Below are 21,256 nucleotides of genomic sequence, written 5' to 3'. Positions count from 1 at the left end.
AGTGGGTCTTTCTGCCTGGAGGCTCTAGGTCTCTCTCTGCTGATGCTGCACCCTGTCCAATCCAAGTGACTTTTATTTGGCAATGACTGTTCATTGTGCTGCCTTGTGGTCCTCCATGGCACTTTAAGAGAAGAATCTACATGACACCATTTAGAACGGGGAGAAGAATATCTAAGGAGGGAATGAATGAGATGCCTCAGGGATAGAGAGCGGAACCTGAGGTGTGTGCTGGTTGCTCAATAGCCACTGCCTAAGCATCTTTACTGTGCTTTCTTGAGACCCTGAAGGTTACCAGACATCAAGTCAGCTGGAGAAAAGAGGCAATGAATGGACTCAATGTGTTTATTTAGTATTCTAGAACATGTCCTCTGGTAGGGGCAGATTAACCATCCAAGTTCATAAGCAATGTAGTGGACACTGGTTAAAAAAAGATGTATTTCTCAATCACAGGTCATTTGGGCATATTACCAAACAAACTAGGGGGTTGTGTGTGTGCAGGTGTGTGTATGTCTGTATGTATGCGTGTGTATGATGTTCACATGTATGTATTACTTTAAGAGCACATGTACGCATGTCTGGGGAGGCCTGAAGTTGACGTCATGCATCGCTAGTTGATTCTTCCCACCTTATATATTTAGACAAGGTCTCGTGCTGAACCTAGAACTCATCTTTTAGCCTAGTAAGTTAGCAAGCTTGCTCTGGGGATTCCCTGGCTCATCATCCAGATCCTTGGAACTAAAGGCAGGCTATAGTGCCACACCCACCCACCTGGGATTCCAGGGATTCAAACTCCTGTCCTTGGGCCATCTCCCTAGCTCTAAGGGTCTGTGTTTTCTTTGTTGCATAGTTTTCACCAGTGAGGGCTTATGGTAGAGGACTCTGTCCAGTCTGAGTATGAAGCTCACACTTTCCTGTATTGGTGGGCATCATTAAGCCTGTTCAGCACAAACAGCAGGACACGTGTGACCAGTTAGATGTAGGGGTGGGTGCTTGTTTCTTTTCTTTATTTTTTTCCTTTCCATACTTCATACCTATTTGTTGGAAGAGATCAAGGTTTAGCAAGGTTTGTAGCCTGTTTCAGTGACCCACGGATTGGTAGATGCTGCTTTGAAATCATGTGTACAACTCCAGCAGTTTATGTGGGGGTGGAAGAAGTGACTCCACCTGCTGCTTCTCTTACTGCTACTCTCGCTCTAGAGGGCTACGATTAGAGCCCTGGGATCCTGAAATGGAATGAGGAGGATGGGGAAAAGCAGTCATCATAACAAATCTCACTTGACTAGAAATTGAATTGAGTTGATGTCATTATAAAGTATTTGTTTTAACTAGCCATAAAGTTGCAACGATTTTAAAGCTTTTAGAATTTAATTTGCAAGATGTCTCCTCATCTTTAAACAGAAAGAAATCTGAAATGATATCTAGCCATGTGACTCTCAGAAAAAGAAAGGTTGATATCTCCCTGGTGTTACAGCCAGCTTATTTAGCTGATAGTCAATTCCCATGGCTACAGTGACATCATCAACGGCCCCACTGCACAAACAAGAACATCCTTCATTTGTGTCTTTAAAACAAGTAATTATTATACTTTTGTACTCATATTAAAATCAGCCACCAAGGAGTGTGTGTGTGTGTGTGTGTGCACTCATGTGCTTGCAACTACATTACCCTTTGTACCTGAAGCAGGAAAAAGGTTAGAAACAAAGCAAGTAAGGAGCTTTATTTCTTTTGATTGATAACAATATGATACATGTTATGTCTACATCACATCCTTTTGTCTTTTCATGTTGTACTGGCAATGTCTTTCCCTGGAAAAATATCCATCAGTTCAACATTCAAATAGATAGTGGCCTTCACCTTCACGGATCTAATGTGGTTGGTTGTGTACAATTGAAGTTCAGCTGAATTCCTCTCATCTTTTCCAACAAATAGCTATAAAGGTTGGAAGAATAAAACATGAAAGAGTCAAGAAAAAAAATAGTCCCCTTTCTCATGTCTGCTATGATTACTCTCGTTTTCACTCTACAGTTGTATTTTCATTACAAAATTTCAGTGCAGTACTTTATAAGATATAAGACAGCGAACTTCAAGAGGGTGATGCAGTGAGCAAAATTCTCTGTCTATCTCTGTCTCTCTGTATGTCTCTGTGTCTCTGCCTCTCTGCCTCTGTCTCTCTCTCTCTCTCTGTGTATGTGTGTGTGTGTGTGTGAGAGAGAGAGAGATAGAGAGAGAGAGGGAGAGAGAGAGAGAGAGAGAGAGAGAGAGAGAGAGAGAGAGAGAGATTTTCAAATCAAAACTCTCCTGTCTATGAGGTGTGCACTGTATCATTAAATTACTCTTCTGACCACATGTGATTCTAATTGAGGGGAATGGATGCAGAGCAAGATTTGCTCCTTCCTATGTTGTAGCTGTCGATAAGGAGAGTCCTTCCATGTGGAATGGCCTGAATGAAATGTGATAGCTGCCTATGCTTAAGGGGAGTGACACCTCATGTGTCATTAAGTCAGCCCACATCACCCTGTGTGGTAGACTGTGATCCTTACTGAGAATGAGCTAGAGCCTGTTTGTGTAGGTAACACACAGAGATATGTACAGACACCACTTGACTGTCTGTCTACAGCCTTTTAGAACTTTCAGTTGAATCTCTTGCTGAACTTCACTGCTGGTGATAAAAGTCTACACAGAAATTGTGGCCTGTGCTAGAAATAAAAAACCTTGCTCATTTCCTATTTCCTCCCAATAATTGTCATTTTTCTTGATGTCATTCTCTGACTTCCCTTTTCCATCCATCCTTAAATGTTGGAGTATATTGGCCTTTGTCTCTTCTTTTACATTCTCAATGGACAATCTCTGTCACTCAGAGAGTGTCAAATACTATGTGTCTGTACACCTGTAACAGGTAACATCACCTACTTTCTAGGCTTTGTGTAGTAAACTGCCTTTTACATGTAACAATCTGTAGTTTCCACAGACACCTAAATTTCATACACCTACGGTGGTGTTGAGAATGCAAGTTGGTTTACCATTATGTAAAACAGCATGAAAGCAAAACTATCCAAAAGCTGCAAATAGAATTACCATATAATCTGGTAGTCTCAATAATGGTTATATAACCAAAGAAATTATTATATCAGATATTATCTTCATGCCTATATTTTTTGTTAATACTAACAATGGCCAAGATAGAGTATTCACCAAAATGTTTATTAATATACAAATGAATTGGAAAAATAGTACATGATATGTATTCAACCCTAAAAAGATGAAATTGTGTCATTTACAGAACACACATGGAACGCAAGATGTCAGGCTAAGTGAAATAAGCCACACAGAGAAAGATGAACACCACATCTTCTTGCTTACTCGTCACAATCTACAAAAAGATGATCAAATTACAATACTATATACCCTGTCAATATGCACAAATACAACACATCAAAAATAAGTACGTATATAAGTCAAGGAAAGCAAATGAAAATGTCTCAACTTGTTTCACATGGAAATCAGAAACATTTGTATAGCTATGGGCCGAGGAAGCTACAGTAAACATGGAGTGTCTGCAGCTAAATGGAAACTAACTCATTACATTTTTGTAGCATTCATAACCCAGAGATCATTAAAGCAATTTTAATATTGAAACAGTACAGACTGCATAAGTTTTCATGGTAATAAATAAGTGACCTTTGATGAAAAATAGTTTCACGGGTAAAATACAAAAGTTATATGCTTCTCCTGTCCTTCCACCTCTTAAAAAGAGTCTAGTATGTGCTTCAGTCTGTCTGCATTGCATCTGTGAAGACAGGAGTCCTGGATTCTTCTATCTCTGTCATTTACCACCTACTTGAGACCAATCCTGCTTTCGTCCCTCCTAGTATTTCTAGATTATGTAAAGTGTAACATGGCAACTTTTGCTGTATGTTTGACTTTCCACCCCCTTATTCTGACTCAAGAACTCCATCCATTTCCCTCTATGTCAGGGCATAGACAAACACTTTATGTCCTTGAGAATCAGGGCATTTCTTTTGGAGACAACTCTGCAGTAAACTAGTCTCACTGCTGCCTACACCATCTCTGTGATTTCAGCAGGATCGGTCTTTTCTTAGCACTAGTCTCGCTGTCTTTATGATGTAGCTCCCAGGATATTCTCATTACATTTGTATCCTAGCCTTGAGTATTCAGCTTGTCTACAGACAGTAGACTGATGAAGTTGGAAGAACATCAGACAGGCTGTTCCTGGTGGGAGGAACCACGGTATTCAGCTCATGAGTAGGATGCCGTGAATGTATGTGAAGCTTCCCACTCACCCGCTTAGCTGCAGGGTCTCAGATGCTCCCACATCAGGGTACCTTATTTGTACCTTACCTTTGAAGCATTCTTTATGTTGAAAACTGTTCTGTTTTATAGACTATGATGAATCTTTAATAGTGAAGGAGAAGGAAACCTCAGAGACTGGAGATGCAACTTAGTTTGCTCGTTCGAAGCACAGCCTTGTTATTCTCATTGCAGAGCTTTAGGGAGGCAGATCCCCTGCGAAATGATGCTTAGTGTTGAAAGCAATTTCCAGATGCTTAGGATCGAACCCAGGGATGTGTTCATGCTAACAAATGTCCTCCTTCTGAGTTGCACCTCAGCCCTGTAAAGTGTTCTCAAACATATCATTTTATTGGACGTTTTATTGTACTTCAAGTAGTTTTTTTTTTTTTTTTAATGTATTGCTTTTACTATTTTCTTAATTGGTGGAATTGGTGGCCACTATTAGCCATCCACTGCTAGATTGTAAAGTGAGAAATGCTTCAAAATAAAAGCCATAACAGTAATGCTAATTACTGATTACCACATGTGAGGATGCATGCTCAGTGCTGTGTGTGTGTGTTTGATTAGTTGCATTGACTCAGTGAAGCAGACATACCTGTGCAGGGCCTCGCACTAATATGTGATGGCACATTCTTGCTTGATTGAAATTTGTAGGCACTTCTATAAGGTGTACAGCATTGGTTATTGGGATGTCCTGATGGAAATATTTGATTCTGGGTCTAAGAACTTAACCACGAATAAAGAAGATGTTGTGTAAATATGTTCCAGGCACAGTTTAGATGTTTGATTCTAAATGGAAACAGAATTAAGGTAAAATGTTCTTCAGATTTGGGTGTGGTGGTGGTTAAGTCAGGTAGTAGTTGATATAAGAGAGTGTCTTTTCATTTTTTCTTAAACCTCAGAGATCTTTGGCTTTTAGGAACTACTGTGGATTTTTTCTATGCTTAAGAATTCAAGAATGATAGTTCCTATTGATGTATTATATCAATTAAAGCCCTGACAATATCTCTTTTATGCAAAAAGGCAACTAACAATGTCATGGTGATCTTCTAATTGTCATGACAGTGAATAAACTGGCTCATGCAGTCTTATCCAAATTGTCATTTGCATGGTTATTGTATTATAAGAATAGTGTGGCTTTTAAAACCCTGCTAGAGACAGTTTGACTCTGCTTGGCTGGGATTCAGGACAATGATGCCTTTTACTAGACAGTACTAAAGCCCTGGCATAAAGGTAGGGAATTAAATCAAGCCACAGCTGTAGAACTGATCGTTTCTATGCAGTGGATAGCCAATGGAGAGCCTGGTAATGTGTTAGAACAATGAGCCCATCACTGACGGGCTCAGAGGGATCTGTAAAAAGTAGCTTGCAGTAGTATTTATGCAATCAGCAGAACTAACAGAAACTCATAACTGTGATTCTAGTGTTAGTCCATTAAGTCCAAAGGAGAGCTTAAAGATACATGGAGACCCAGTGTTTTCTGACCTCCATTACTTCAGCTCACATAATGTTCTCAGTGCAAGCACACTGGCTTGAGACAGTCAGTGCATTTTGGCAGGCACATCTCAGGGCTAAATAATATATTGATAGTTTATGCAGCTAATGAAAAGGAGACCGTATTTCTCAGAGGTTCTGAGCTCTTGGTATGTTCTTCTGCATTCCTCTAAGGCATCTGTGAGGATCACCAGTCTCACAGGAAGACAATGCTGTGCTAACCACATGGCTTCTGGGATGAAGGATTGCAGCCAAAGTCTTCACATAAACTCAGTGTTAGAATCTAGACATCCAGTTTCTTGAGAACTGATCATGAATGGTTTTGAGAATCTAGTACAGAAAATGCCTAGAACATCATATGAGTTAGGGCTTTGTTTGTATACAGATGACCAAAATCCTAATAGCATCAGAGTCTACATAATAGTTGTTTCTGTTTGGATGAAATCAATGCAAAGGAACTAAGCAATCCAGGGTTCTGGAATTACTTGGGTTGATGTTCTTCATAGTCGTTTCTATATTGACATGGATGGTCCAAAAACAGACTGATTTAAATGATGCTGTCAAGGACCCAAGATCCCAGTTCTCTGTTGTCAGTCCTGTACTAGACATCTATGTTATGGCCCATCATGGCTGCTAGGCTCAGAAACTTGGTCATTTGATCAAGAAGAAGAGACAGATTGGGTGAAGAGGTGGAGGTTGTCACAGCCCCTGGGTCTCACATAGTCATATCTAAATCAGAGCTGCAAGGACTTTGATAAAAGGTGGCATCTCAATGTTAAAGGAATCACAAACAATATTGGTATAAGTCTGACTTTGGTGGACAGCCTTTGTTATTGGAAGTCTTTTTGGTCGTTGATAAAAATCAGACATTAAAACACTGATTCCCTCTGAGCAGCCCAATGTTTTTTATGCAGGCAAGCAGGAATAAAACGGAAATGATTAGATGCCAGCTCCCTGACTTTTATAGCAGCACATTCAGCTGCTTACCCACAAAGCACTTCCCCAGGAAGTTGCAGCCAAGAATTTGCTTGGCCAGGCTTGTCCATTTTTCATTCATTTCAATGACCATCTCCAGGAAAAAAAAAAATCTGAAAAGAGGAATCTCACTGAAGGACCTAGGAGTATGAACAGAAAAGAAGTGACTTAAAGCTACATGTGCCTGATCGGGAATTTCAGGATTTTCATCATCTCTGTGTGTATCTGTGTTTGTGTCTTTAAGCTCATGCAAACATGTAAATATACATTCAAGGTCAAGGTGATCGTTTCAGAGTCAAGGACTCTGTTTTCTTCTTTTACTGACTTTGGATGGAAACAGCAGCAAATTCTTTTGAAATAGCCTTCCCAGACTCAGGATGGCTTTTGGCATTTAGTAAACAGTGTGTTCAACCCTGTTGAGGTATCAAAGTATATTCCATGTGTATGGGAGGATTTTGGTCTGGTACCTTCAAAAAAGCTTCCTAGGAACCTCAGACACAAGGTAGTGGGAACTTGCTGGACCTCAGGCTTCAAGTCACTTTGGTCTAGGTTTTCCTCCCTGAAGGTATCCTTTATCTTTTCAAGAAGTTCCAGTAGGACATCCTTAAGCAAACTAGAGGTGGGAGAATGGGAAAGGGAACCTGCCTGGGCTCTGGAATTGCTTTTCTCAATGTTTACCACAAGCATCTCTAGAAAGGCTTGCCTGGTCCAAGGATAGGTTTAGGTCCTGTGTATGATTCCTTCTTGAGGTCAGGGCAAGTTGTGATTCCTACCTTTAGTTCTGGGTGTTAGCTGAAATTTGAAGCCAAGGGGCCACTTTTCCTTCTATACCGAGTCCTGTGTGTGATTCATTTTATATTTTAGATAATTTTAGATATCTTTTTTTTTGTTTACCTCTGTTTGTGGTCTCCTTTTAGTATACTTTTTGCTTTATCCTATGGTTATTAGAGACCTTTATGTGTTTAACTGCATTGCTCTCAATATCTAGTGTCTAGAAAAGGAGGCCAGATAGGATTAGATCCAGTCACAGTCACTGTGTTCTAAAAGTTCCCTGTCTAATCAGCAGAATCTGCTAGATGGCTTTCTAGACATCAACACAGCCTGACAAATTGTTTGTAAAAATCATACAACAACATCTGTGTACTTTTCTTTTCACCTCATTATGTTTTATGTTTTCAGCAGTAAGATGGGGGATTATGAAACTATGACTTATGGTATGGTTAAAAAATAAACAAACAATTAGAGGTAGGGGGTAATTTGCCACTTGTGTTTTGCTTAATACATTCCAGAAAGAATCTGGAATTACCTATGTTTTATTTTTGCCTAAAACATGCCCTCCATTATAAAGGTTATCTTAGATCTTTTCACTAGTGGATACAAAATGAAGAAAAACAGCAAGTGAACTGATTTAAGACAGTAGATGCTTTTAAACACCTTAAATAATTATTTCAATTATTTTCTGGGCCATTTGTTTCTTTGCCAGGTAGAGAGAGTGAGGGGGAGGGCTGTTTAAACTGACGTTGAAATCATTCAAAATATCATAGGATCTGACTGGCCAGTGTCTTCTAAATTATCTCCTCATAAGCTTCTGAAAATCCTGTCATCAGTTAAAAATGGTACTGTAGCTAAAATGTTTGACCATTTAGTATTTAAATTGATAGAATGAAATAGTTTGCTCAACTCACAGAATAATTGAGATGTTTTTTCCATCTTTTTTTCCAACATGGTATACAAGAACATGCTCAGGTGGTCAGGATGTCAGGAATGTGTGGCGGTGGCTTGCTCACATCTCAGAGGGTAGGAAGCAGAGAGATAGGAGAAATGCTGACACTCATCTGGCTTTTTCTTATTCTTCCTTTTGTTTTCAGCTTAGATCCCCAGTCCATGGTATGCTGCCACCCATGTTCAGAGCCCTCACCTAATCCTTTCTGGAAATGCTCGAAACAATATGTCCCTTAGGTGATTCTCAATCCATTCAGTTTGATGTTGAAAAGTAACAGAAAAAGGAGATGCACAGATAAATAGATGTGTATACATGCTTGCATGTATGTATGTATGTAGATAGATAATAGATAGATAGATAGATAGATAGATAGATATGCATGTATGTAAATAGGTAGGTAGATAGATAGATATGCATGCAGGTATATATGTAGATAGATAGATATGCATGTGTATAGATAGATAGATAGATAGATAGATAGATAGATAGATAGATATGCATGTGTATATGTAGATAGATAGATAGATAGATAGATAGATAGATAGATATGCATGTGTATATGAAGATAGATAGATAGATATGCATGTGTATATGTAGATAGATAGATAGATAGATAGATAGATAGATAGATAGATAGATATGCATGTGTATATGTAGATAGATAGATAGATAGATAGATAGATAGATAGATAGATATGCATGTGTATATGTAGATAGATAGATAGATAGATAGATAGATAGATAGATAGATAGATAGATAGATGTTGTCAGTCTTCTAGGATTGGGAAACTTTTCGAGTTACTTATGGTGCTAAGCGTGCTGTGTACCACTACACAGTTTGCATATATTTTTAAGTGGGTTACCATCATCAGCTAATGCTTACTGAACTGTCAGCAAATATTTATGAAATGCCTGCTGTGCTTAAGAACACTTATGAAGCTCAGAGCTCTGAATTATGAGTGGTAAGGATTTTCAAAAGATAGAATTCTATGCTTTAAGGGAAATATTTCAAAGGAATTGTGAATTAATTTGAAAAGCTCAGGGGCCTTCTTAGAGAAGCAGTGCACATTTTAGATACAGCATATAAAGCCAGAAGATTAAACCACATGGGTAATCATTTTCTTTCTCGTTACTCAACAAATGTGGATTGTGAAATGGGCAGAGGCTCATGGTGGCCAGGCCCTACCTGAAATCCCAGAGGACCAATCAGACAATGCTATAGCATAAGGAAGTGCATCGCCTGCATGGCTTCCCTGGGATTTTGTGTTTTCTGATAAAGCTCATAATCTTTCTCCCATGTCAGCAGGTACCCCTACTTTCTTGAACACCTTCCAGAAATGAAGGAGGAGCAGTCACAGACTCACTCCTGAGGCAGTAATTCTTTCAAGGACTAAGATAGGGAACCATCAATATATTGCTTTGAAACAATTAGAAGCAAATCTAAAGTCTTAGTTACTGTTGTGCAATTTCTGACAAATTTCTGACAAAGCTTGTGGTTTGGGGTGACAGTCTACCTTGGGGGTGGCAATATGGCAGAAGGAGCATGAGAGGCTGGTTGTGTTGTGTCTGTAGCAAAAACAGAGAGAACTGGGCGCTGCTACTCAGATCTCTGTCTCCTTTCTTCCTCTGCATTTGTTCTGGGGTGCTAGTCCATAGAGTGGGTCACCTCTGTTCACAGTGGGTCATCTCCCCTTAGCTAATCTTTTCTGGACACATCCTTAGAAATATACTCAGAGGTGCATCTCTTAGGTGATTCTAAATCCAGTCAAGTTGACAGTGAGGATTAACTATCACAGACAGTGACCACAAGGATGCTTCACCCTTTAAAATATTCCTCTGTGGATGGATGCTTTGTATGGGAGAAAGCAGAGGCTCTGGACTCAGCCCTATAAATGATTGGATGAGTAACTTAGCATCTGTCTTAGGGTTTTACTACTGTGAACAGACACCATGACCAAGGCAACTCTTATAAGGAAAACATATAATTGGGTCTGGCTTACAGGTTCCGAGGTTCAGTCCATTATCATCAAGGCAGAAACATGGCAGCATCTAGGCAGGCATGGTGCAGGAGGAGCTGAGAATTCTACATCTTCATCTGAAGGACACTAGTGGAAAACTGACTTCCAGGAAGCTAGAACTAGGGTATTAAAGCCCACACCCACAGTAACACACCTACTCTAACAGAGATACACCCTCTAGTAGTGCCACTCTCTGGGCTGAGCATATACAAACCATCACACCATCTTACAGCTTGAGTAGGGACCAGGTCTGGACTCAAAACCCAGCCCTCTTGGCCTCTGAGCTTCACTGGCTCCTTCAGAAGATCAGCGGGGTTGACTTCCAGATGTCAGCAAGCAGGCTGACAGAAGCACCAAGGTGAGTCACTCTCTCTGACTGCTTTAATTTTCCACCTCTATCCAAAGACCTAGGCTCACCTTGAGTACAACAAAACAAATAATTCAATAAGACAAAATTTAATTTATTTCAAACTGGCTGGCTTCTTCTCCCACTTACCTCATACACATGCACACAAATAGAAATGTGTAATTCATTTGCCATATAAAGAAAGCAATGCAGGATCTCGGAGTACATAAGATATGTCCGTGGAGGACACATGTCAGGGTAGGACACAGGTACAGATGACCTAGAGTTAACTCAGTGGAATGGTGGTGTAGGTGTTCATAAGGCTGGCATCTAGTCTAATCAACAAAACCACCACATCCATGCAAGGGAAGTTCCACTTCAGTGTGACAGGGTCCACTGGAAGCCATTGGAAGCCGCAGCTAGGTAATAGGTGAGTCTTAGTTTGTGAAGACTCACGTACAGATCATATGCTGATGCTGATGCTGAACAGAGAAAGAGAGAGAGAGAGAGAGAATGCTCAGCAGTTACGAGCACCTCCAGCTCTTACATAGGCTCAGAATTTGGTTCCTAGCACACAGGTTTAGTGGCTTACAACCACCTGTCACTTCAGATCTCAGATATTGAAACCCTCTTCTGGCTTCCACAGACCTCATAATTCACATGCACAGATTCTTACACAGACAGAAAGATAATAGAAACACACACACCTTTTAATTTTTTTAAAAAATATCTGGACTTTTAAAATTCACGTTAAAATTCCTCTCCATCACAGACTCACTGATATGTCAGTGGGTCAGGTGTCTCAGGAACATGGCAGATGTCAAACAGTCTCTGGACATTTACAGTGGTGACTTTTCACCCTCATATGCAAATAATGTTCTCACCCAGATCTTCATTGAGGAAATTATTAGACGAAACACCCCAAACTGAAATCGTATCACTTCAGTGAGATAACTATCTACTAATGTCTTGAGTTTCTTTAATACCATTTAATTTCAACTGAAAGTCATTTAAATTATTCCACGTTTGACGGTCCCAGTCTTGATGTTAATGTGTCCTGTTGGAGGCCAACCTGGATTTAGGTTTATACAGGAATGCAGTAGGAAGCCCCTTGCTGGTGTTGGTCCAGTAGGAAGATATGAGTCACACTAACCCAGAGGCCTTCTCAGATCATAGGGAAATGTACTGTTTGTTCCTAAATTACCAATGTGGAATTAACACATCCCAGAACCAGTCCCTAGATTAAGGCTTCCTGAGCAGTTTTCTATGGGAGGAGGGGATGCCCACATAGTAACTTGGGTTTCTTTGTCAAATTGTGTCAACATTTTTCATTTGCTCCGCACTGCATATTATAAGGTAGCTAATAACCCAAATATGTGCACATTCACATTTTCAACATATCAATATTTTATGCACTATCAGAGTTGTTCAACTAGCCTTCCCCCCCCCACCCCTATATTAACATAGGGATGATATCACACAAGGATTGCTCAGATCGTTACATTGCATTCACCTTTTATTCTCAGCAACATGTAATACAGCCCTTTTAGCTAAAGAGCTAAAAGTATCACTATGGCTCAGAAAACTGAAGCATTCTAAATATAACTCGCAAACCTATTTCCTTGGTGTTATGAGTCAATGATCTCAGTCTTTGTGTAGACACAAGCTGAGCTTAAAACCAACCCAGCTGGCGTGGCTTCTTTAGCATAGATGTTATGAGCAGGTTTTTTTTTTTTTTTCTGTGACAAGATAAATAATAAATAAAATGCAGAAGAGAACATGAGCAGCATCCACTGGGTCACTGGGACTGTTGGTGGATGCAGCACCCTACTCCATGACTGATCGCAAGGTTGTCCGAGAAACAGTAACTCTACGTTCTTTTAGGGAGTTACCCTGGAGATGTGCTTCAGCAAACCAAGTGAGAAAGACAAGAAAGCAGGTGAAGTGGTGAGGGAAATGTATGTATATAGATGACTCCAGCGAGAAGTGAATGGAAGCCTGCCATCAACTGGAGGGTTAAGGAGGAACTGGATCAGAATAGGAAAACTTGGGGCTCCTGGGATGTGGGATCTGCAGAGAAGTGAATTTCTAGTCTATAAAATAAAGGTATGATGAAAGAATTTAAAATTTTGACTTCTGACGGGTAGGTAGACTAAGGAAAAAACAACTAGACTGTGGGTTTAAAATCTATATTTATGTGTGCTGTTAAAATTAACAACTTTTTAAAATAATTTTGATGACAAATTGGTCATTTGATTTTACTTATGTCTTCCATTTAATCTTTGTGGTTTTGAATTTAGAGATGGGATGTCCCCTTTGTAGCTCAAGTTGGACTTAAACTTATAGTCCTTGTGATTCATCTCCTTGAATACTGTGGGTATTAACCATACCTGGATTGGGAATTAAATTAATTTTATGTTGGCATTCTTTATTGGGAGAAGTGAGATAGAATCCTACTAGGTAGTCCTTGCTGGCTTGAAATTCACAGTGTAGTCCAGGGTACCCTCAAGGTACTTGCAAAGATCCTCTTGTCTTAGACTCTCACTTATAATTATTGGAATAACAAGTATGTGCTACCACGCCCAGGTAGTAATCACTTTTCAATAAAATACTACTTTGTATCGCACAGCCCTTGTATATGCATAATAATGTAAATTTCACTGATTTAAACAAAAAAATAAATAAACCACTGAAAAGATGAAGGTGTTTTAAGAATATGAATTTTTGGCTAAGGTATGAAATTAATAAACTTAGTAATATCCATTTGAATGGAGTCTTTAGAGATTTGGAGTCACGCCAGAACAGTTTCGTAAGAGATGGCAGAAGGTAGAAATGAGAGTAGTGAGGTTGGTACGCTGGTACTCCAGGATAAAGCTTTCAGCTGGCCTGCTTCACTCTTAAAGAACACACTGTTTAATAATTTAGAAGAGCAGAATATTAAAACAATACTCCAATTTTAAAGAAAAAAACCCCATGGGATGAGCTGAACTGGTACGACTGGCCAAGGAACGTTTTGCCCATCTCCCTAAGAAAGCCTGGCTTCTGCCTTTGATTCATTGCTGCTGTGGGACCAGTCAGGTGTCAGTCGGGCACGGAGAAGTTGGTTGTGAGTGGGTTGCACACCTACTGTGTGCAAGGACATGGTAGGATTGATTTTCTTTCTCTGACTTCCAGGAAGAGGGTGGCACCTCTCTTGCTGATAGCTAGTAATGTATGATGGTTCCGTAACTTCAACAACTTTTCCTCCTCTGGGTAGATTTGGTGATCTCAGTCTTGTTAGAACAAACAGAATCTGCAGGTCTTTGATAAACATTCATATGAGTTGTACATCAGGCGTGCGAGCTAGTTTCCAGATATCTTGTCAAGATGCGAGGAAATCCCTCTGTTGTCTGTTACAGAAAGTCCTACTTAAACTTGTGAAATGTTTTCTACTTGATCAGAATTCTACTAATGAGAGTTTACTTGATCCTTGTCCCACTGGGGATTGGAGGTAGGATACAGGAACAAATAAAGTGATTTCATTGGCCCAACTGTGCAGCTAAACTTTGTAAAAAAAAAAAAAAACTAGCATTACTACCAAATATTACTACCAAAGGAAGTAATAGACAACACCTATACTGCCTAAGTATGACATGCATTAATCCACATTAGGATCATCTATGACTCCCTAAAGTCTTAATTGATACTGTAGTTGTCAGTTCTTTTGTTTTTCCTGTAGTTATGTTTGTAAAGGTTCCACAGTGAATCAGAGTGAACCTTTGCTCAAACTGATCCATACCCAGCCTTGTTCTGTGCTTCCCTCTATCTAAACAGGCCACTGTTGCTTGATTAACATGGAATGTGTTTTTCTCTCCGCTCACCTGATGCCATAAGCTAATGCTCACCTAACACTTGCATTTTCTTAGTGAATTTTCTCACACTGGGGAACCCTAGACTCTACTACTTCAGGACTACCCTGGGGCCATTTGAGACAGAAGAATCACTAACAAAAGCACAGCACTGTGAAAAATGTAGTGCTGAATAGAGCGTGAAAGGGAGGCTTGTTTACAGTTTAAGAGCTGAGGCAGCAAGGCAGGGTATTGCCTGGTTTGACCTCAGCTGGGAATGTGGGATTTAGACAGTCCTCTGTGCATGACCAAAGGGCCTTTGATAGGGTTGATTTGGGAGGTGACAACTGTATTTTAGTGGGTTTGCTTATGTAGGTATAGAATCTACAAATAATGAAGACTTAGCTGCAATAACAAATAAATCGAAATTTGAATCATAAACTGAGTAACTTCCAAGAAAATAATAGGTGCTAGAACTGATTCCTATGTTCTGTGTGTGTTTGGGTGAGGTGTGTTATCTGCCCAAACAAGACTCCACCTAGATCTCTGGTACTTACTGTGCCCTGCATATGCAGCAAACTTCTTACTATCACCATTCCAGGATTCCATCTTTCTTTCTCCTGCATCCTCTGTGCTTCCCACAATCCCTTGCATCTTGACAACCAACCTATGTGAAGTCTTAGAGATGTGGTTTAGCTCACCCCATCAACATTTCTTTTAAGTGCTCTGCTAGGAACTCTGGGTAATGTTCTATCCTTTCCTACCAAATCAGAAAAACGAGCTTGATGCCTTCCTTTTAAGATTCAACCTTATTCCACGTTGTTCTGTATCCTGTGTGTCATGTTTCTGTTTCCATGAAAGAAGTGTTGGAAATGTTCATGTTCTAACTGTTAGAATTAAGTGGAAGAAAATTGAGGAAACTGAGGTTTTATTTTCTGTGCAGGAAAAGTTTGCTTGTCTGTTGGAAGAAACTCACTAATGATTTTCTTATTCTTAGCTGGGTTTATCAGCAAAGTCTTACAAAAAAATGAAAAGAGAGAGAGAGAAAGAGAGAGAGAGAGAGAGAGAGAGAGAGAGAGAGAGAGAGACATTGTCAAATGAAATGCTTTGATTTCAAATTAAAACAGTGACAGAAAACCACTTTCTTCCCTCTGTAAATTTTCTGTAGGTAGGTTCAGTTCTTGCCTCTTGTAATTCAAGGAAAGCATAATAAGGAATTTGATTGCATGGTTTTTTGCTATTACTTTTGAGGTAATTGCCAGATCGGCATACACAGTAATTTGTAGGTGAGAGGTGATCAGATGTGAATATATCCACTCAGTCATCTCCCTGGAATTCAGACACATCACTGCTTCTGGCTTTAGAATTAGGACCAGTAATTGCAGTCCTGGGACGAGCAGAGAATCTGAAATAGGCTATTTCCTGAGTGATGGATACTGCTATGGGCTTACTGTGGGAGGCAGAACTGAGCTGAGTCCCGTTCCACGCTGTACCCTGGAGTAGTGGCAACAGAAGTAGTAGCTATTGTCCTAGTGATGGTAGTAGTGGGTGTCGTCGTCATCTCCCTAGCAACCACAACACTGACATAGTTGTTATTTTGAAATTCAGCAGCAGACATGAAGATAGGGTTGGGAGGGGCCCAGCTTCAGGATTCCATATGTGGAGACAGAATGAAGGAGTTTATCACTTGTGACCTCAGTTCTGGCTTAGTTTCCCTTCACCTTCAGTAAAAGGGGACACATTCTTTTCATGAACTCTGAGGAAAGAACAGTGGCCATCCTCTGGAGAATTGAAAAGCTCCTGTGAGTGTAAGGCAAACAAAACCTGAGGCTGGGTACCTAGTGCCCTGCAGGAGCTACCTTCTTAAAGAAAGATGTTTTCCCAGATTCCTTGAATATTTTGATGAAGCATGCTTTTTTGAGAAGCAATTTTCTTATATTGGTGCGATGATAATGATGATGATGATGATGATGGTAATAAAGTTGCATGATGTTAACTACTTAAGAAGCCAAACACACCCAGGTATACATATGTTCATGATGCTAAGGTAGTGTTAGACAACTTGATACTTGTAATTTCCTATTTTCTGTTATGAATGGGTGTATGCTTAAATTGCTTCTTGCTTTTTTTCCCACAGTACAACCCTGTAGCCTTTAATTGAAAAGAATGGAGAGATAGGCTTGTGTCCCTCAAATATAATTATTAAGCATTCCTTGTGGTCTTTTTTGAGATTTTGGAATTCTGCTGTTATATCAAGCACTCTGTTCCCTTGCTGCTCTTTCTAGAGTTGATGTGCATTTTATTGACCATCTCTGTGTTTTGCAGGGTTGTAACATGCAATCCTAGTGGATTCCCCCAGAAAAATGCTCTAAAAATCAATTGCTGATTTTTTTTTTCGGGATAATTTCAAAGACTCCTGTCCAACAAACTTTTCACACTGCATCCCTGTGGTTGTTATTGTTGTAGACATAATTTGTTTGATATTATTCGGCATACCTAAGGGGAGGAAAACTCCTGAGACTTAGAATTTGCATTTGTTGAAGTTCTGGTTTGTAACTTATCCTGGTTTCTTCAAGATTTGGCCTTGTTTCTTTAAAGCTGGGGCCTGAGGGCTATGTTAATTTATATGATTAATAAACCATCCCCCTGTGTGCCATTGACAGAATAGGACAGTGTAACCTCAAGTTCAGTGTGTCCTGGTGGTGGGAAGAGTTTCTTTCATTTTCCTTACTGTGATGTGGTAGATCATCATACCTAGTACCATCTACATGCTTGGGAGGTACTTCCCATCAGCTACATCTCCAATGCTAAGCAGTTTCTTTGTCTGTCTGTCTCTCTCTCTCTCTCTCTCTCTCTCTCTCTCTCTCTCTCTCTCACACACACACACACACACACACAAGTGTCTGGTGCACAGAAACTGTTGCTCTTGACCTTGAAGCACAATAGACATATCATTTTCTTGTCCACTTTTATCTCTTGCTGAGAAGCTGAGGAACTTGTTACCTTAACTTGTAAGAACTCTATAAAGAGGAGGTGCCATAACTCAGAGATAGAGTGTGTTCAGAATGCATGAGGCCTAGAATTTAGCCACTATCTGAAAGATAGAATTTAGCCACCACCATCAAAGTATCAACCCCTCCAAAGAAGAACTCACTGAAACGCTAATGGCCCATCTCTTTTAGTGTCCAAGATATGATCCATACTAATAGATGAGTTGAGGGCATATCTCGGGCTTACCAAGACATCTTTCCTTTAACTAAGACAGGAAACCATTTAGAATTGTATTGAAAGAACAACATGACTAGCCATATCTCCAAAGTAAGGCAATTCATTTGTGTGTATGAATTGTTCATGAGCTTTTGTGGTCACTTCTTCCTTGTTCTGGCTTCATTGTTTTCAACAATGGTTTCAGTAGATCTAGTTCGTGGGTGATTGGAAGCCATTTCCAATCTGTGAAAGAGAATGTAGGATGAGACAGAAGAAGATGATAAAATATTGTTTTAATAATCCCTTTCCTCAGTTGTCAGCAGCTTCGGGGATTCACAAATAGCCTGTGGTTTATAAATATTAAATAAGATTCATTACTGGAAAGTGTCACCACAACTAGCCAAACCCAGAACCAAAGCGATTTAGGCCAACACAGTGCCTTTGTGATGAGTTTTGGAGCTGAGGAACAGTTTCTTCCCTCTTTAAACATTTCAGAATGTGTGGGAAATAGTTTGTGATTATAAGAAAATAGCCTGGAATCTATGTTAAGGATGTTCTGTTAATAACCTCTGATCAGAACTCTACCACATTTTCATAGTCAATAAAGCAATGGAGAGTGTCGAATTTTAACTCCCTATTCTCTCACTGAGTCAAGACCATGAAACAAAGGAAGACACAACAAAGATATTTAAACAGGAAGAGAATCCGTTGTCACACTGTGTACATTGCTCTATAGGAAACCAACTGAAACACCGTTAGTCTATCTACTGAGGCTTAGTTATACTTCTGTGCAAGCAATGTTTTCTGGCTTGGTAACTTGGGTTATGAATTTTTCCCTTTGAAACCTTAGTTCTTTTGAGTTTAGATCAATGACATATCTTAAGATTCATCGCATCTTGAAATGAGGAGGAAGGAATGAGCCAACTTGGGACCTATAAAGGATTTGTGATCTAAGATCTCTTACTGATGGGCAGGGAACTTTCTACACCTCAGCACCACTTCAGGCATTGTCTTCCTGTCCAGAGAGACAGAAATTTGTAATTATGGCAGCAAGACCCCCAGAAGATAGCAAAGTATGCTCATCCTACTATAGGATAAATATAATGTTTTTGTTATGTGTTTTTATGTATACTGTGGATATTTCATAGACATACATGTTACATTTTGGTTCTGTTCATCTTCCCATGTCCAAATCCTCCTGGACCCTTCTTCCACAAGACACATCACTTCCTGTTCACATCTTTTCATTTGAACCCACTGAGCTAAGTTAGTGCTGACATATGCATGTGGGTATATAGCTATTCGCTGGAGTATCAATAACCTCTCAGGGGCCACACACTCAAAGAAACACTCTCCTTTCCTTAGGCGTCATCATCTTCCAAATAGCTACACAGGAATGGAGGGGACTTCCTCTGCCACTCCCCATCCATGCTGGTCTGCAAAATAGCTCAGTAGACATAAAATGTAGCTGCTTTGAGTTCATGAAGGTAGCAGTCCTGGCGTGTCTGGAACACACTGACTGCCTCTGAGCACCCCATGCCACTTGTTTATTGTGCTTTGAGCAATTGTAAGTTTCTGTAGTAGCTGCTACCGACTATAAAGAGAACCTTTTCTGATTAGGATTGAGTCACACTCAGCTCTGGGTGTGAAGATAAGAGTTCAGAAGACAATTTTATACTATGTCCTTTTAGCAAGTACTGCTACCACTACTGCTGCTGCTACTACTAGTGGTGGTGGTAAAATTTTGTCCTCACCAGCCATGCATTTTTGGCCAGATTTACAGTATCAGGCATGAGATTCCACCTGTGAGTGGGCCTTAAATCCAATTAGAAAATAGGTGTATGGTTACTGCCGTAACATCCATGCACCTATTACACTAACGGGCATGTCTTGCCATATTGGTCATTATTGTAGCTTGTAGGGTTCACAGTTACGGAAGACTATTCATGCCTTCTCTTGGCCAAACTCCAGCAGCCCAAATAGTACCTTCTATAACTAGGAAAGCTAGCCACCAGGAAGGAAGCTTCCACTTTAAGTACCAATTTGATTTCTGTAAATCCTGTTACCAAAGTATGTAGTGTCTTTGTCAATGGGGTCTTACAAAAACGTTCTGATAGTCAACCAAGAGCAAGAGCAACAGACTATTCTGAGGATCTCTGGGGACTCCCTGGCCAACAATTCAAATGGAGGTACCATATACCCGGAGCTGGGATTTTTGTTTAATACCTTATGGAATATTATCAGGCCCATGTAGGGTGCCTCTGTTCACACATTTTTTTTGGGTAATATTTTAAGGAGCTTATGAAATAGTAGGCTCCTACACAGTTTTGTTCACACCTCCTTATTGTTATGCATTATCTCATCCTCTCCCCTGCCCCCCATTCCCCTCACTATTTAAACCTCCCCCCCCGTTATTTCCCTACCCCTTTCATACCACCTGTACCATTCTTCTATTGTTGTTTTAAAAGAATATGACATTAAAATTATTATTTTAGCCAGACGTGGTGGCTCAGGTCTGTAATCCTAGCACTTGGGAAGTGGAGCAGGAAGATGAGGTCATAGGGAATGTGAGGCCAGCCTGTGCTACAAGCTCCTACAAATAACCCTCGTCCTGTTCCTGTAACTAAACCCAGTAAACTCACTGGCTCACTAAGCCAGACTTAAAGAGATTCATTTCTTTGGCTTGCCAACTCTGTCCGGTCTGTGGCTTTGGGATTCACAGATGCATCAGTGACATACACCAAGTGTTTCTGATTCAGAGAATTCCCTCAGAAATGGGCTTCTTGCCTCTTCATCCTAATTTTTTTGGAAAAAACTCAGCTTGCTTTAAGGATGGGGCAATCAAAAGGCAAAACAGTTGCATGAATTTCTCAGAGAGACACCCAGAGGAAACCAAGAGCCCTGGCCAGTGAATTCTTATTGCTTTGATCTTATCTAACACTGAGGCATCCTGGGATATGGTCTTAGCCTAGTTTCAGGCTAAAGTTGCCCAAGCAGTAGTAAAATAACAATCAAAATCAAACAATAGCAGTTACACACTTGTTCTGATAAAGGAACCTCTTGCCCACGGGAACCCTGTCCTTGTCTCTGGGACCCTTGTCCAGCCCAGTGCCAGTGTCAGTTACATGGAAGGAGTTTCTTCCAAGAGTCTCTGGACCTGGGCTGACTTGTTAAGAGTGAATTTTGTTTCTTCTGTACCCAGACTCTAAACCTTGCAGCTATCTCTGACTCCTGTTCGATCAACATACCAAAACAGACTGTAAACTTTGCAATTATCTTTGACTGCTTTCAATGAGTTCTCTTTATGTCCCCATTTTACAGTATTCCCAGAGTTTCCAAGCGTCTCTCTGTTAGT

At 40.1% G+C, this 21,256-nt stretch overlaps 1 protein-coding gene across 17 annotated transcripts in view; it reads left to right on the top strand.

The window, feature by feature from the left end:
* Ncam1 (neural cell adhesion molecule 1) overlaps window positions 1-21,256 on the top strand; it is a 293,603-nt gene that overhangs the window by 51,880 nt on the left and 220,467 nt on the right. The window lies entirely within an intron of this gene.

Source organism: Arvicanthis niloticus, chromosome 26, assembly GCF_011762505.2.
Source record: "Arvicanthis niloticus isolate mArvNil1 chromosome 26, mArvNil1.pat.X, whole genome shotgun sequence".
NCBI lineage: Eukaryota > Metazoa > Chordata > Mammalia > Rodentia > Muridae > Arvicanthis > Arvicanthis niloticus.
This window is presented reverse-complemented; position numbering and strand designations above follow the sequence as displayed.